This window comes from Schistocerca piceifrons, chromosome X (genome assembly GCF_021461385.2).
Source record: "Schistocerca piceifrons isolate TAMUIC-IGC-003096 chromosome X, iqSchPice1.1, whole genome shotgun sequence".
Lineage (NCBI taxonomy): Eukaryota > Metazoa > Arthropoda > Insecta > Orthoptera > Acrididae > Schistocerca > Schistocerca piceifrons.
The window spans coordinates 927,365,165-927,384,026 of NC_060149.1; the positions used below are offsets into that span (position 1 = coordinate 927,365,165).

Below are 18,862 nucleotides of genomic sequence, written 5' to 3' on the forward strand. Positions count from 1 at the left end.
ACTAAACAGTTAGCACACCGGCACTGTACTTGGCAAGGCACGGATGCCCACATTGAACAGATGACGTCACAGCATCACACATGGGTGGAAAACCAATCTGCTCCACCACAGGCATTCTCAGCTTGGTCTAGACTCAATCCCCAGGCAACAAGTGCACACAGACTTTGCAGGACCATTTTGGAACACTCGTTGGCTCATAGTGGTAACTCTTTTAGCAAGTTCCCATTTGCGGTGCCTATGAACTCTACCACGTCACATAGCACCATTCAAGTGCTGTCCTCAATTTTTTGCATTGAATGATTGCCTGAAGTCATTATTACAGGCAATGGACCTAAGTTTGCATCACATGACTTTGAACAGTTTTGTGAACAAAATGGCATTCGTCATCTAACAAGTGCTCTGTTTCAACCCCAGCCCAACGAAGAAGCAGAACACTTCATATGCACTTTCAAACAACAGATGGCCAAGCTTCGCACCTCCCACACATGGGAACAGGTGCTGCAATTCTGTATCACCTCCTTTTGCTCCCACCCACGAGACGGACTATCACCGGTGCAACTTCTACATGGCCATCGCCATCGGATGCTGCTTCACTTGCTCCAACCACCACAGCATCCAACACCGCTGATGGTCCACAAGTATCGCTTTGCACTGCATGATCTTGGTCTTTAAGGGGTTTTTGGCTGATGTCAGCACTGGGTGTGGGCAAGATCCACAAACGCATTGGCACATATACGTATCTAACTGTGGGTCCTGATGATTCTGCTGCTTTTCTTCCCCCAGATTCATGGCCTCAAGGAACCATGAGGTCTTTGTAGCTGCCCGTTGGTGCTGCCATGGCACCCCAGGATGAACCAATGGACGTAACACTCTTGCTTCCGCCATTGTCGCTCTCCGACCTGATAGACATGGACCCGCCATTGCCATCAATGTCACCGTCATCGCCTCAGGAGATACCCTCGGGATTGGACATGTATCCTGGGCATCGTTTTTGGGACGATGTTCCTCTGCTCTAGCAGTGGGGTACGGCTGGCAGTATGCTGTCCTCCACAGGTCTGGCTCCCAGCTCATCTCTATGCTCAGCTTCCTACCTGCCACCCCAGCCCTCTCCTTCACTCCCCGTAATTGTTAGCATCTCCAGCACATGACAATGGTACAGCATTTCAGGGGTGGGGGGGAGGGGGGGGGGGGAGGAGGAATCTGCTGGCGTATGCTTTTGCCAGAACACCAGTCAGCACTAGGAGACATTTTATAGCAGTTGCTGAAATAGGTGCACCTATGACAAGAGAAGACCAAGTCATGTCCCTGGGCAACGCCCTGATAATGCTCCCTCAGCAGCATGCATATAGGCCACTGCTGCTGGGTCAGTCTCCTCAATATCAGTGCCTCAGAATGTTGCATTGGGACTTAGTTTACATTGTACCTCAATACATCACACTGTAAAATTTTGTACATGGCTGCATGTTCACAGACTGTGAATAGTTACAATTGAAAGAAAACAGCCCTTGGTCACTATTTTTAACAAATTAATTCGTTAAAAATAGTGACCAAGGGCTGTTTTCTTTCAATTGTAACATCACAATGTGCTCTAGTCTACTGCAGGGATAGTTATTGCCTTGTACCTTAGATAGCTGTGAGGGATTGTTAGTCATTGTACATAGCTGTGACATCAATACGGACAAGACTTAAGAATTAGTACAGGTTATTTGATTGCTGTTAACCAAGGAACTTCAGTTTAGACATTACTGAAGTTAAGTACTCAATTGGTTCCTGTAATAAAGTGTATCTTAACAACGTGTGCATTTTGTGTTTTAGTAAGAGGAAACTGGCCACCCTCTCCTCAACAAGCCCGGAACACAAAACATTACAAGAGAGCACAGCCACAACACCTTCCATGATTCTGCACCTCTGGACTGTAGCAGGGCTTCATACAGAGGATACGGATGATGTCTCTGTGCTTTTATCTCCCTGATGATGTTCAACAAGGGAGGAAGGACAGAAAATGGCCAAAAGTAGCACATTATTAACTTTTCCAATAGTTCTACTTTCTGCACAGATGTAAAAATTAATACCAAATCTTGTGGGTTGCATCTCACTGGCTGGTGCTTGGCATTACAGCATTCTTGGTCTTTGTCCTGGGCATCCAGGATCCACATGCAAACCAGCTGCCTTGCTTCTTTGGCCCTGGTGATAAGGTGTTTCATGTTGACATCTCAATCTCTCTGTTCAGCATCTACATACAATAAGAGCATATCTGCCAATGTTGAGCCCATTTGTTTGTTGATGGCAGGCAGTTGCATCCCATGTGTGATCTCACAATGTGAAATTAATACTTATACTATTCTGGACTGGAAAATGTTTCCATGATCAGAAAACAAAAAATCATTACATATGCTTCAAAATAATGTCTTCTACAAGGATATCCACTCTGGAGCTTCAGCAGTTGGCACAGCTTTGGTGACAGCACAGTGGTTGAGGTAGTCAGTGCAGACTATTATCCATTGATTTCTGCTTGTCGACTTCAGGAACCTCCGCAATAGGTCAATTCCAATTTGGTGGAATAGTGCTGCTGCAAGTGGGATTAGTACCAGATACAGATATCTGACCAGTGATACCTGCATGTGATTCTGTCAAGAGACTTCACAAATCCCAGGATGATAACTTGCCATTGATGAGCCGGGATGATGAGCACCCATTTCTGTCCCACTGGATCATAGTTTGCATTATCTATTAACTGGGATTCATCTATGGTCAGTTCCTCCTTCCTCATGGCTTCTATGGTTTTCATCAGTGTTAGATCTCCATCTGTTCAGTGGTTATCTCTTTTAATGCAGTGATGACTGGTATTTCCTCCATGCTGCTGTGTTCCATCAAAGATTTTTTGAAAGACATTTGGCATCAGTGTGTTTGTGTCAACTGTTGTATATCACCTTGATTTATCCTGAAGCCTCACTACTCATCTCACCATTCAACCAGATCAATCTTTCACACTAATAAGCCAATGTAGAGAATGGAGGTTTTTCACAGCAGTAAATGGCCTGAACTTGTTGATGGCATAGCATACTAATCATATTTGGGCAGAAACATGCAAAGAAGGAAGTAGATTACAGCAGAGCCACCTACAGGCAGCTGCAAATGTTATGCTGTACAAAATACAACACAGCGGTCACATGTTACGAGGCGAGCCAGCCAGGGGAGGTGTGGGAAAAGTTGACACAACAGCACCTAAGTGGAAGAAGGCAGAATCCATTCAATACCAGGGACCACGGAAGTGTACAGTAAACATGTGCCATGTCTTAGCAAAGCCCAAACAATCACAGCTCATGAGTGTATAAATATCTAGCCACTTTTGTACTGAAATCATCTTGTGTTTGTATTGCAGGACTACCACCATGGGGCTGTGACACTTGGGGTACCATCTGGAATGCTGTACGGGGTCCACAGTTTGACACCACATGAAGGCAGCCTTCCCTGAGACACGAGATGCAGAGCTGCCGCTGCTGTGGGGCCAGCCAAGCCCTGAGACATAGCGGGCTGGCCATTGTTCTTCCCCAGTGAGTAATGCCACTGTGTCACCCAATGCCACCAGCTGGGCAGTGCTGGAGACATCAGCTGTGCCTCAGTCACCATCGCCTTAGCTGCCGAGCCCAGAGACATAACTGACAGAACCAGTGGTGTTACTTCACCACTCAGCCATGCTGCATTTTCTCAGCACGTGCATGCAAGAAGCAACTGATGTCTCAACCACACTGCTGCTACTTGTAATGAACCATGGTGGAGAGTCGTAGTAAAGGAATTTGGAAAACACAAAACAGTCTCTCTGACTCCAGCCTTCTTCACTGGTGTCAGAATACTGACATCCACTTTTTAGAGTAATTTCTGAATCTATAACCTACAGTATGGTGAGTGAAGAATATTTAATTGTTGTTGAGTGTTTTAGTCATGTTAAAGAAGCTTGACTGCCATGCTTTTTATGCTACGGCGTCTGAACAAGACACAGCCAGGGCAAAAGTACCACAGGCACAAAGTTGCGAGCTGGTGCCAGTTTCACAGAGACTCACCATTTGTGCGAGTTCCAACAGCACTACGGTTGGCACTGAGGAAGAAGATATCAACTTCACCAATTTTGTATATCCTCGTCACTAGTTTTGTGAACCCTCATCGCCAGTTTTGTAATGGCCTCATCGCTATTGCTATGGAGGCCGAGTGCCACTGTTGTTATGGTAGGCCAAGTCTATGAGATCATAAAATGGCTTCTGGTGCAGTACACTGCTAAGACAATTTCTCACTGCCACTATTACACAACTATTCCCCAGGGTCGGGTAACAGGGTAGGGGAACAAATGTTCTACAGCACTCCAACAGATTAGTAACACACAAATGAGATAAAATGGTTTACTTACCTTTGTGACTTGTTGAATAACAAAGTCTGCAACACTGCATCTAATATAACACAAAAAAGGCCCTCAATTGCTAAGTGCAAATGATTATAGGTAAGCTTCAAAGTGCATAACAAATGCAATTTACAACAACTGGCTGTTCACTTCTAAGAGTTTACGAAATGACATTTCCTGTCTAAGTCAGCCCTGGATGATGATCTATAACCAAGTGGGCAAGAGCTGCTCTTCTATCTTCCGAGTAGGCTTCTGCCCGTTGCCGTCCAGTCATTGGCAGATTGTATTCAGCTGGAAATTGGCTGAGGTGGAGTCGATATCTTCATCCTGAGTACTGCCTGTTGTGCTGGTGAAACTCATGCAAGTGGAAAGTCTCTATGGCACTGGCACCAGCTTGCATCTTTGCAGCTATGGTGCTTCTTCCCTGGTGGTGTCTTGTTTGGACACACAACATTTTGTAATATGAATTTTGTTACAAGTTAAGAGTCAGCAGATTTGTCACACTTCAGAGATAATAGGACTCACAATTTGCTAGTACCTGTTAGATGCAGGCAGTGTAACTTAGAAGGTCATTCAGCATTCCATGTGCAGAATCAGCATCAGTGGTATGTTTCACATGTAAACACTATGAGCACGTCGCTAGGCAGTGCCAAAAACTGTAATGTTTAATGTTCAGATGGAAGGCTAATATATTTTATTTTGTGTGTCCTGTCATTATTGGTGTTTCAAAATAAGTATTGCAATGGTCAAGGCATATGCAGACTCCAAGACATAAGGTGTGTGAGAACCTGAGGCAGTCTGCATGTCATTGGAAATAGTAGCAAACTGACAGTAGACAATATGGAGTTTTGTGGTCTAGTGAAGTCACAATTGCCACAGTGAGGTATAGATTTGTCAGCCATAAGTTTAGTTGCTCTTTCTCTGGTAAATCAACCGAGAATGTACAAGCATTTGTGGAAGATCTTAAGAATTTGGTGGAGATGGAAGGGTCATCTGACATGAAACTTTTAAGGGTAGTAAAGGTGAAATTAACACAAGAAGCCAAAATATTTACTGAGTATTCAGAGGCTTTCAAGGGAGCTAGAAAACGTTTGAGGAATTTAAGAAGGGGTTAGTCCAGATGTATATGAAGACACTTTTGGGAACCATTTGGCATGCTAATGAAGAGGCATCCATGGAAGAATTTGCAGATAGAATAAGGAAAATCAATTGGTGTACTAATGAGCTGGGACAGAATGCTGGGTTGAATGAGGTGATTTTATGAGAGGCTCAGCAGAGGTCACTTGATGCACTTTTTAGAGGATTACCTTCAGAGGAGTCAAGAAAAGTATGGACAGGAGTCCGACTGATTCACATAGTTGTCAGATTAGCAAGTGAATGTGAAGAAATTGACATACCAACTGGAGTGCAGGTTAGATGGATGGTGTTTTCAACCAATATAATGTTTATAGGTGTGGACAAACAGGCATTTGAGGAAGCAATATTGCCAGCCTTGGGACAATGGGAGTAGAAGCAGAGATCACCGTAGTTTCAGGGGTAGGGAATCGGGAAAGAACCAGTCATTAAACGCCACAGGGAACCTGAGGTCCATCTATGGTCATTCCCAGTAAGATTACACATTACAGAGTCATATGCAGCGATGTCATTTGTGGTCAGAGAGGAATGGTGGCAAAGAGGAATTGCAGGATATTGTTGGAGACAGGGGTACATGCATCAGCTGCCAATGGTGATCTGGTGGAACATAAGCAATGGAACCCCCATGGTATAGATTACATGGAATGGGGGATAAGGATGTTATGCCATTGGGATTGGTGGCATAAATTTTTGCCTGGGCATGGTTCAGTTCAAACAATGTGTAGAGATTGTGCCAAATGTGAGTGAGGGTTATGACATGACTCTGGGGTTGGCTTTCTTGTATCAGAATTGTGCCAAAATTAATCTTCGGCAGCATATGGTGGAGCTTGATGGGAATATTTTTCATTTGGGTGAAACCACTACCAGTGTAGTGATGTCACAAGGTGAGTCTATGACAAATGACAAACCATTTAAAATGTGAACAATCACACTAAGACTCAATCACACTAAGACTCAATCACACAATTGCACACCTATGAGCTCTGGGAAATTGCTTGGGTTAATGTTGAGTCTAGGTTACCAATAGGAATTTTGTGTGTGGTGGATCCATTGGAAGCGAATGAAGTACTGGAACAGGTAGGCTAGGCAAAGGTCCCGAGTTCGAGTCTCAGTCCGGCACACAGTTTTAATCTGCCAGGAAGTTTCATATCAGCACACACTGCACTGCAGAGTGAAAATCTCATTCAGGTAGGTTGTTTGGTGAAGAGAAGTGTTGAACACATATGAGAGATAAATGGTGAGGAAATGGTACCTGTATTTGAGGATAATTTCAGCGCAGAGAATTTACAGTTAATAATGGTGATGTTGATCGATAATTTGGATATCCTGGAGGAGCAAGAGTGGGCCACAGGAGGTGTCCGCCACACACAATCACCAAACGTCACTGAAACTGAGTCATGAGGGAAGGTAAAGCATCTAAGTGACAGTGAACAAATGGAAGAGTTGCTTTTGGAGTTTTGGGATTCTTTTTTTTCCAAATGGGTCAATGCCACCCACACATATCATGCAGCAGCAACAGATAATAACAGGAATTGAATCACCAGTTTGCCACAGACCATACAGAACATCAGGATTTTTGAAGCCAATTCTGGAAGAATTTACCAATCAGAAGCTGAAGGAAGGGATTATTGATGAGAGCAATAACCCATGGGGAGCTGGAATTGTTGTCATGCCCAAGAAATCAGCACATGGATCATATAAGTATAGGTTTTGTTGTGATTACAGCAAACGTTAACCTTTGCCAAACATTCTGGAAATCATAGACTATTTGGGCTAATGCATTTTTAAACAATGGACTTAAGGGGTAGCTACCATCAGCTAGTAGTCACTCCGAAAGTTCTACCAAAAACAGCATTTTCTTCACTGTGGTGTCACTATCAGTTCTGAAGGATTCCTTTCGGATTAAAGAACGCACCTGCAGCATTTCAGATATTGTTAGATGGAGTTCTCAGAGGATTGGAACCATGTCAACAATTGGTGTATCTGGATGATACAAGCATCTATACTAGTGATATGAACAGCAGATACAACACTTGATGGAAGTACTCCTGAGATTGAGGGCAGTGAATTTAATATTGAGTACAAAAAAGTTTAATTTTGTGTCGGAAGAGGTGGTACACCTTGAGTACGTAATTAGTAAGGATGGGGTTAAGACAGTGCACACATCCCCCCCCCCCCCCCAAACACACACAAACACACACACACACACACACACACACACACACACAAACACACACACACACACACACACAAACAAACTGATCAAAGCTATACGTGAATTTTTTATGCTTGAGACAGAGAAGGAACTACAATCAACCTTTGGAGTCGCAAATTATTCCTGAAGATTTGTAAATGGATTTGTGGATGATGTCAGACCACTGATGCAATTACTGAAGAAATGTTCAAAATTTGTTTGGTCAAGAGACTGTCAATATGCTTTGGAAAAAACTGAAAGAAGCTTTGACATCAAGTCCAATCTTAGTGTTTCCAGATTTCACTAAGGAATTCATTCTGACATGTGATGCATGCAACCATGCACTTGGATGTGTGCTGGCTGAAGACACAGAGGGCATTGAGCAGTGGTCATCAAACTTTTTCGCTCAAGGGCCAAAACTAACAATATGATGTGGCACCTCGGACCGCAGATTTCCAGGTCTTTTTATTAACTGGCTAACCATGTAAATGGTGTGTTATGAACCTCCAATAGACTAGCTATAGTAAAGAAGCAAGAGGTTTACCATTGACTTTATAGCACTTATCATTAAAGTCGATACCATTCGGACCACTACGTGTAGAATGCTCTCTGTTTCAGATTGTTGCCACCCTCAATGACCCGTAAATTGTAACACTGAAATTGCTCAATGAAATGTTGCTGCATTATCTTTGTGAACAGATGGTTTATAGCAGCAAATGGACTTATACTTAAATGTATTAAGTAACATGAGACACAATCACAGCTGTTTTCTACATGTTTTGAAAGTCATTTTTCTTCAATCCACTTGACTGAACTACAACAGCCTTAATTTTATTTCATACTAGATGAGGTACCTGGCATTGGCTAGATATATATTTATTCCAATCTTATGTTATTCTGTCTCTTCCTTCCCTCACTCTCTGTCGTCCATCTCGATTTTCCCCTCACTCACTATCTCTTCACCCCTTTATCTGTCCATTTTGCACTCCCTCTGTATGTGCCCATGTCCTCCTCCCTCTTCTCCCTCCACATTACCATCCCCCACCCCAAGAAGACATTGCCTTTGCTTTTTTTTTTTTTTGGTCATCAGTCTATTGACTGGTTTGATGCGGCCCGCCACGAATTCCTTTCCTGTGCTAACCTCTTCATCTCAGAGTAGCACTTGCAACCTACATCCTCAATTATTTGCTTAACGTATTCCAATCTCTGTCTTCCTCTACAGTTTTAGCCCTCTACAGCTCCCTCTAGTACCATGGAAGTCATTCCCTCATGTCTTAGCAGATGTCCTATCATCCTGTCCCTTCTCCTTATCAGTGTTTTCCACATATTCCTTTCCTCTCCGATTCTGCGTAGAACCTCCTCATTCCTTACCTTATCAGTCCACCTAATTCTCAACATTCGTCTATAGCACCACATCTCAAATGTTTCAATTCTCTTCTGTTCCAGTTTTCCCACAGTCCATGTTTCACTATCATACAATGCTGTACTCCAGACGTACATCCTCAGAAATTTCTTCCTCAAATTAAGGCCGGTATTTGATATTAGTAGACTTCTCTTGGCCAGAAATGCCTTTTTTGCCATAGCGAGTCTGCTTTTGATGTCCTCTTTGCTCTGTCCGTCATTGGTTATTTTACTGCCTAGGAAGCAGAATTCCTTAACTTCACTGACTTCGTGACCATCAATCCTGCTGTTAAGTTTCTCGCTGTTCTCATTTCTACTACTTCTCATTACCTTCGTCTTTCTCCGATTTACTCTCAAGCCATACTGTGTACTCATTAGACTGTTCATTCCATTCAGCAGATCATTTAATTCTTCTTTACTTTCACTCAGGATAGCAATGTCATCAGCGAATCGTATCATTGATATCCTTTCACCTTGTATTTTAATTCCACTCCTGAACCTTTCTTTTATTTCCATCATTGCTTCCTCGATGTACAGATTGAAGAGTAGGGATGAAAGGCTACAGCCTTGTCTTACACCCTTCTTAATACGAGCACTTCGTTCTTGATCGTCCACTCTTATTATTCCCTCTTGGTTGTTGTACATATTGTATATGACCCGTCTCTCCCTATAGCTTACCCCTACTTTTTTCAGAATCTCGAACAGCTTGCACCATTTTATATTGTCGAACGCTTTTTCCAGGTCGACAAATCCTATGAAAGTGTCTTGATTTTTCTTTAGCCTTGCTTCCATTATTAGCCGTAACGTCAGAATTGCCTCTCTCGTCCCTTTACTTTTCCTAAAGCCAAACTGATCGTCACCTAGCGCATTCTCAATTTTCTTTTCCATTCTTCTGTATATTATTTTTGTAAGCAGCTTCAATGCATGAGCTGTTAAGCTGACTGTGCGATAATTCTCGCACTTGTCAGCTCTTGCCGTCTTCGGAATTGTGTGGATGATGCTTTTCCGAAAGTCAGATGGTATATCACCAGACTCATACATTCTACACACCAATGTGAATAGTCGTTTTGTTGCCACTTCCCCCAATGATTTTAGAAATTCCGATGGAATGTTATCTATCCCTTCTGCCTTATTTGACCATAAGTCCTCCAAAGCTCTTTTAAATTCCGATTCTAATACTGGATCCCCTATCTCTTCTAAATCGACTCCTGTTTCTTCTTCTATCACATCAGACAAATCTTCACCCTCATAGAGGCTTTCAATGTATTCTTTCCACCTATCTGCTCTCTCCTCTGCATTTAACAGTGGAATTCCCATTGCACTCTTAATGCTACCACCGTTGCTTTTAATGTCACCAAAGGTTGTTTTGACTTTCCTGTATGCTGAGTCTGTCCTTCCGACAATCATATCTTTTTTGATGTCTTCACATTTTTCCTGCAGCCATTTCGTCTTAGCTTCCCTGCACTTCCTATTTATTTCATTCCTCAGCGACTTGTATTTCTGTATTCCTGATTTTCCCAGAACATGTTTGTACTTTCTCCTTCCATCAATCAACTGAAGTATTTCTTCTGTTACCCATGGTTTCTTCGCAGCTACCTTCTTTGTACCTATGTTTTCCTTCCCAACTTCTGTGATGGCCCTTTTTAGAGATGTCCATTCCTCTTCAACTGTACTGCCTACTGTGCTATTCCTTATTGCTGAATCTATAGCGGTAGAGAACTTCAAATGTATCTCGTCAATCCTTAGTACTTCCATATCCCACTTCTTTGCATATTGATTCTTCCTGACTAATGTCTTGAACTTCAGCCTACTCTTCATCACTACTATATTGTGATCTGAGTCTATATCTGCTCCTGGGTATGCCTTACAATCCAGTATCTGATTTTGGAATCTCTGTCTGACCATGATGTAATCTAATTGAAATCTTCCCGTATCTCCCGCCCTTTTCCAAGTATACTCCTCCTCTTGAGATTCTTGAACAGGGTATTTGCTATTACTAGCTGAAACTTGTTACAGAACTCAATTAGTCTTTCTCCTCTTTCATTCCTTGTCCCAAGCCCATATTCTCCTGTAACCTTTTCTTCTACTCCTTCCCCTCCAACTGCATTCCAGTCGCCCATGACTATTAGATTTTCATCCCCCTTTACATACTGCATTATCCTTTCAATATCCTCATACACTTTCTCTATCTGTTCATCTTCAGCTTGCGACGTCGGCATGTATACCTGAACTATCGTTGTCAGTGTTTGTCTGCTGTCGATTCTGATTAGAACAACCCGGTCACTGAACTGTTCACAGTAACACACCCTCTGCCCTACCTTCCTATTCATAATGAATCCTACACCTGTTATACCATTTTCTGCTGTTGTTGATATTACCCGACACTCATCTGACCAGAAATCCTTGTCTACCTTCCACTTCACTTCACTGACCCCTACTATATCTAGATTGAGCCTTTGCATTTCCCTTTTCAGATTTTCTAGTTTCCCTACCACGTTCAAGCTTCAGACATTCCACACCCCGACTGGTAGAACGTTATCCTTTAATTGATTATTCAATCTTTTTCTCATGGTAACCTCCCCCTTGGCAGTACCATCCTGGAGATCCGAATGGGGGACTATTCCGGAATCTTTTGCCAATGGAGAGATCATCATGACACTTCTTCAAATACAGGCCACATGTCCTGTGGATACACATTACATGTCTTTAATGCAGTGGTTTCCATTGCCTTCTGCATCCTCATGTCGCTGATCATTGCTGATTCTTCTGCCTTTAGGGGCAATTTCCCACCCCTAGGACAAGAGAGTGCCCTGAACCTCTATCCGCTCCTCTGCCCTCTTTGACAAGGCTGTTGGCAGAATGAGGCTGACTTCTTATGCCGGAAGTCTTCGGCCGCCAATGCTGATTATTTATAAAAATTTAGGCAGTGGCAGGGATCGAATCTGGGACCGAAGACGTTTTGATTATGAATCAAAGACGCTACCCATAGACCACGGTCTTTGCTTACCCCACCTTATTTCTTTACATATTGAAAATAATATGTGCATCAGTGTGGTTGAACTTGATCCAAGAGTTTATGAGGAGAAGTGGATGATAAACACACACACACAAAGAGCTAATGACTAATTATTTCTTTTAACAAATATGTACCGCATATGACCATCTCTATAATGCATTTTCATGAATCCAATGCACTTTCATTTAAGATTGATACAATAGCAGATAATTGGCACGAGGCAGACACATCGATTTGTTGTCAACACTGAGAAACAAACAAGAAAACATTTCCATTATTACGTCCTCCCCTCCACAATGACAAATCTATCTGCCCCTGTACCAAGTGGCACCTGTAAAGGTGATAGAACAACTTTATGCCCTCCTACTTACAATTCTTCTGGTATATTTTTCATTTGACAAAGGAGACAGGTACAGCCAACAGCTGCAAACCATTTATTCTTCACCAGAATGGATATATATCATTTATCGTTCTTCAGAAACTGTAAACATTAGCACCTCTTGAAATGAAATAGTACTTTCAGAAACAAACCACCCGCAACTGTTGGATTTATGTGTCTTCTTTGTCAAATAACATTGCTGGGCAGTTGCTGACAACAATAAGCCATGTTTATGACACTGAAATTCTGAAATACAGGGAAAAAGATTTTTAAATACTCATCCATCGGTTTGACAACTATTAGATTATGAGAGATATATTTGTAGGAGACATACAAGTAGTTGTGTCATGTTGTCAACAATTACATTTTTAGTTGTGTTGAGACCGACTGGAATAATCGTTGTGGTAGCATGAGTCAATGATGACATGTGCCATTCACAGACTTTCAGAGAATGACTGTCACCATGTTTACGAGTGTTGAAAACTGCATACAGTGCTGCTGATCAAATTTCAATAAACTGGAAAAAAACATATAGTGCATCTGACTAATTCATTCCAGTTTAATTATCTCTGTGAAAATAAAATTCACATGACTTGCATAATCTTACAATATTCATGTAGCTTGGTAGGAGCATACGAAGGGTGAAGGGAAGGAAGGGCACCATTAGTAATTTTGAGCCACTACCAAAAAGAAATCTGGGATCAGTGTATCTTGTTCCTGAAATTTATTTTAAAGTACTTTCACGCAAGGTGAGATAGATGTATTATTAAAATATTATATTACATTATTCAAATGGCCACAAAATTTTTATTATAATTGCATTAATCTCAAACTTTCAAAAACTGTAGAAATAAATAAGAAATTTAAAAAAAATAAGAAAAGGACAGATGCACTGCACATGTAACAGGCTGTATAAGAACTTTTTTGGCTATGCCGTCTATATCTGCGTCGTTTGAGCTGCATGCAATCAACATTGTGTCTTCTAAATGACTGGACAACCAATTACGATATTTATTTTTTAGGTACTTCATTTTTAAAAATGAAGCTTCACAAAGAAAAGTTCAAGGAAATAGTGTTAAAATGAAGTGTGCATAGTCTCATAAATTTTTATAATCATTAGGCACACATTTCCAAAATTTAGTGTACTGTTGTGTTTCACAATGTTCTATAAACAGAGCTTTAAGCTGTGTGTCATACTGAAGTTTGATTATTTCATTTAGCAAATTAGTTCTAGGAAATCCAAATTGACAGAATAATTTGAGATCATCATGTCCAACATGCCAAGGGTTCTCTACGAGAATGAAACAGCTTCGAATATTTCTAACATCTGCAAATCTGTTTTTTATTCCTTCCAAATAGGCTTCCAAATATTCTTTCATGTTATGGTAAATAGTTTTGGCGATAGTTAAGCCTGATTGGAGCATAGCAACAGTTGGAAAATTAGACAGATCTTTTACTTCAAGTTCATTTGTATATAATTGCAGTTTGGCTTCAAATGCAAATATTTTTTTAGTCATTTGCCCCATTATATTGTTTGGTCCTTGTAATTCCAAGTAAAGTGTGTTGAGTTTTTGTGTAATATTGGTCAAAAAAGCTGTAAGTATCCACCATTCATCATCATCAAGTTCAGGATAATTTTGGCACTTTGTTGTAAGAATAAAATAATTTCAGATTTCAAATTAACAAACCGTTCCAACACTTTCCCTTTGCTTAGCCATCTGACAGCAGTATGTAGGAGAACATCACTGTAACAAGCTTGCAATTCCTGCAGAAGTTCTTTAAATTTTCGGTGATTAAGTTCACGGGCACGAATGAAATTTATAATGCTTATAACTGTTTTCATAACATTCTTCAATTTGGTACTTGAAATTTGACATGCCAATCTTTCTTGATGCAGTAATCAGTGAATGGAGAGTAAATTTGGCAAATTCCATTCCTTCTTAATCAGTGTTATCAACCCACTGTCGATGTCCATCATTGACAGACAACCATCTGTACATACTGATATGAATTTGCTCATAGATAAGTAATTTTTTTTACAAATTCTTTAATTGCATCCACAAAATCACACCCTTTTGTGTGACCTTTCATGGTTATAATTGCTAAAAAATCTTCCTCTATTACCTCATCATTTGTGCAGTAATGCACAAATAATGAAAACTGAGCCACTGAAACTAAATCTGTACTGGAATAACTTGCAAGATTGAAGTATTTGTATAGTTTGACATTATTAATTACTGCCTAAAACATATATTTTGAAATATCTTCTATACAACGTCAACAGGTAGATTCTGAAAGTGTGAGCTTATTTATTTCAGCTGATATTTGTTTACTGTTAGAGTAATTTGAAACAGTCGTCATACGTTGCTTCACTAATTCAGCATCAGTGAAAGCTTTCATATTTTTTGCCAGAATATTACATACTTGGTATGATGCTCTTGTGACAGCCTCGCTTTGCCCAACTGCTGCTAACATAACGTTTTGTTGATGACAAATGGTAGATTTTAGATGAGCAATTTTTTCCTTTCTATCAGTTGAATTCAAAGGAAAAGCTACTGTAAATGAATTGTGATTACTTGTGTAGTGGTGAAATAAATTGTATCTCTTCAGTCCCACAATTGTATCCTGGCATATTAAGCAAGTACCAGTACCTTCTTTGTGTCCACTTATAAAGCACAACTCTTCTTCCCATATTTCTTGGAAACTTCATTTCTCTTCACATATTTTGCTCTTAGTCACTGTTCTTGAGGGTACATCAAACATTATTTATCCTACTAATAATTATATCACCGAATATAAGCACAAATACACTCAATATGTGACGAACACTCAGGGGCACCGAAACTTAGTTCACGACTGACACACTGACATATCAAAGTTAACAATGAGGTGGTTGTGGGAGAAGCCCACTGGTGACAAACAAGCAGCCATGGGCATGAGGCGAGTTTGATGCATGGCTCACATTGTTGGCTAGCAGGCCGCTCAAGCCTTTAGCACTGCGGAAGACTGGCAAGTGGCGTGTTAAGTGAAAGTGGTGGATGGTGACTTTAATCACAATTCTACGCAGTTTCCATAAACAAAACACTGCTACACCAGACAAGAAGATAACTAATGCTACCCGTGCAAAGCCGAGGAGGGTCGCGAGCTGCACGAAAACATGATCCTGGCTGCATGCGGCCCGCGGGCCGCAGTTTGACGACCACTGGCATAGAGCATCCAGTAGCCTATGCATCAAGGCAAATGAATTCAGGAGAGAGGAATCTACTCCACAACAGAAAAAGAGATGTTGAGCCTTATCTATGGAATAACCTACTTCAAGTGTTATCTCTACGGCAAAAGGTTTTGAGTGATAATGGGTCATGCAGCATAGAACTGAGACATTTTGATTTTGAGGTCATACATATACTTAGAAAGAAACCTGGGAACACAGATGGCTTAAGTAGGAAAGAAGCAGAGCTGAAAATAGGTAGTAATGAACTTACGGAGTGGCAGACAGTGCAGAAGTCGGATGATGTGTGTAAGCAATGTAGTAAACAATCACTGTATTGCATGCAGGATAGGTTGCTATGCAGAAAAACCAAGCTGGGACCACAAGAAACAGTACCAGCGAAACAGAAGAATAGAATGCTACATGAGACACATGACCACTTGTTAGAAGGTCATGGAGGATGTAGGGTTAACAACAGGAGAGTTTTGAAGAGCTGGTGGACGTGTGGAACTGCATACACTGTGCACAGAGAGCGGATTTGTGCTGAACGAGGGTACCATTGCACAGATTATCTGAAGCATTATTGCCCAGCATACATCTTGAAGTCACACATGAGTACAGAAGTGTTGCCGTATGAAGTAGCATATGGTTGAAAAATGCTGTCGCCGATTGATATGTCAAAAACCAGGTGAGGAAGAAGGGAGGATTGGTTAAGGAGTTTGCGAGAGTGATGTGAGAAATATGGAACAGGGTGTGGTGGACGAATGCATGGGCACTGGAAAACCAAGAGCAAGCAGTGAATTATACAGCAAGAACGCCACAGTACAAGACTGAACTACTGATAATGCTATTGACTTCTTACACTCCAAATGGAAAGAAGACTTTTTTTTGCGAAGTATCAGGGGCACTATCAAGTTGTGGAAACTACATCACCAGTGAGCATCAAGTATCAGCTGCCAAAAAGAACAATAATTGTGCATGCTAGAGGGATTTCAAAGGTTATCCCAGGAATTGGAGGGCTGATCTGGAAAGGAAAAGTGGGAAAGAAAATGCGAAAAAGTGAGTGAGAGGTCGTAGGTGAAGCAGCGATAGAAAGTCCATAAGGGATAGAAGATAACAATAGATTTATATTTTCTGTTTGTTACATATAGGTGTAGCATAACATTTAGTATACATGAAATGAACTGCTCTGGGGCAGCAGGAGACTTTATGGGGAGGAAAAGGTAACAGGTAGCCCTGTATTCAGTTGAGATATGCCGGGAGACAAGATAATGCATGTCATAACTGGGCTACCTAGTCATCAATGGAGCATTGTTGAATGAGCACTCAGAAGGGGGTGTGCTATTTGTGAAGCAAGAAGATGTGGTCAATATAGCACACCAATCTTATCCAGTCTTATTCAAAAGAAATGCAAAGTAGGAAGTAGATTACAACAGAGCCAGCTACAGGTGAGTACAGATGTTGTGCATCACGAAACACTACACACCTGTCACATGCTGTGAGGTGAGCTGGTCAGGTGAGGTGTGGAAACAGCTGACACAGCAACACCAAAGCAGAAGAAGGTGGAAGCCTTTCCACACCAGCAACCATGGAAGTGTTTAGTGTATGTGCTGCACAGCATAGTAAAGCCCTAGCATGCAAAGCCCTTGAGCATATAAATACCTTGTCACTTATGTACTAAAATCATCTTGCATTAGTATTGCAGGTCTACCACCATGGGGTTGTGATACTTGGGGCACTATTTGGAATGCTGTAGGGGGCCGCAGTTCAACCATGCACAAGATCCACAGCTGCCAAAGGGCCAGTTGACTCTCAGAACATAGTGGGTCAGGCACCATGCTTCAGCAGTGGGTCATGGTCACTGTGTGACCTGTTGTCACCAGCTGGGCAGCACTGGAAACATCAGCCATGCCTCAGCTGCAGCTGCTTTAGCTGCTGAGTCTGGAGACGTTGCTAACAGAAGCAGGGGCGTCACGCAACTGCTCGGCCATGCTGCACTCTGCCAGCTTTGCTGGTTGTCACGCATGGATATGTGGGAGGTACTGGGTTGCCTGAACCACACTGCCACTGCTTGTAATGAATAACAGCAGAGAGCCTTAATAAAGGAATTTGGAAAGCAGAAAACAACCTCTCTGATGTCAGCCTTCTTCATCGGCCCAAACAGTTGCAAGGCACTCTTTCTCAGTTGTAGAGTAGTTCATTATACAATTGAAGGTGGCTGGAGCATTACACGGGCCAAACGGTGTTACTTTAAACTCACAGAGGTCATCAAGAATTATAAAGGCAACCTTGTCCTGGTCACCCTCATCAATGTAAATTTGCCTGGAGTCTGTTTGGATGTTACAAACAGTCTAGTGTGACATTAATATGTGGCAACGGATAGGTATTTATCTTTGCAATTTTGTTCAGTTGTCAGTAGTCAATGCAGAAACACCTTGTGCAATCCTTCTTCTTCATAATGACCACAGGAGAGGACCAAGAACTCTCCGAAATTTCAATGATGTCATCTTGCAGCATCTCCTCCACTTCCTCCCAAATTACCACTCATGCAGCTGGCATCAGTCTATATAAGTACTGGTAGATGAGTCTCAGTGTTGATACAATGTTTTATCATGGGCCACTTGGTCTGTCTTTTCTTCACTCTGGGTTTCAATGGATCCAAAAATTGATGCAGAATAGCTATCACCCAGCAACTTTGTTCCCTGGACAGGCCAGACCATATTGGCTGTTCAACAGGAGCTTCCTCCCCTGCATAGTCCGTAGTGGTGCTGGAGCATGAGTCTTCATCAGAGATACTATGTTGCCCTTCCTGGAGTGGTTCAGCTGTCCCTACACACATACTTTTAGGGATGAATTGTGGATGTCCTCCTTGATCACCTAGAATTCTTATGATCATCACTGGTGTGTGTAGGGTGATTATAATCAAAGTTAAACTTTCAAACCACTGTAGAAATACACCACTGGTCAGAATGATGTCAAATTGCAGCGGAATATTGTCGGAGAAGGGGGAAAACATATGGCAGAATAAAAATAAATAGTTGCAAAATGTAGCAACAGATAGCACTGTAAGCATCATAATTTAATAGCGGTTGACTACAAATGACACAAGAATCATACAACAATGTATTATTCAGTGT

The 18,862-nt window shown here is 41.6% G+C and overlaps 1 protein-coding gene across 1 annotated transcript in view; it reads right to left on the reverse strand.

Annotated features, from left to right (window-relative positions):
* Positions 1-18,862, reverse strand: part of LOC124722970 — a 464,760-nt gene that overhangs the window by 216,177 nt on the left and 229,721 nt on the right. The window lies entirely within an intron of this gene.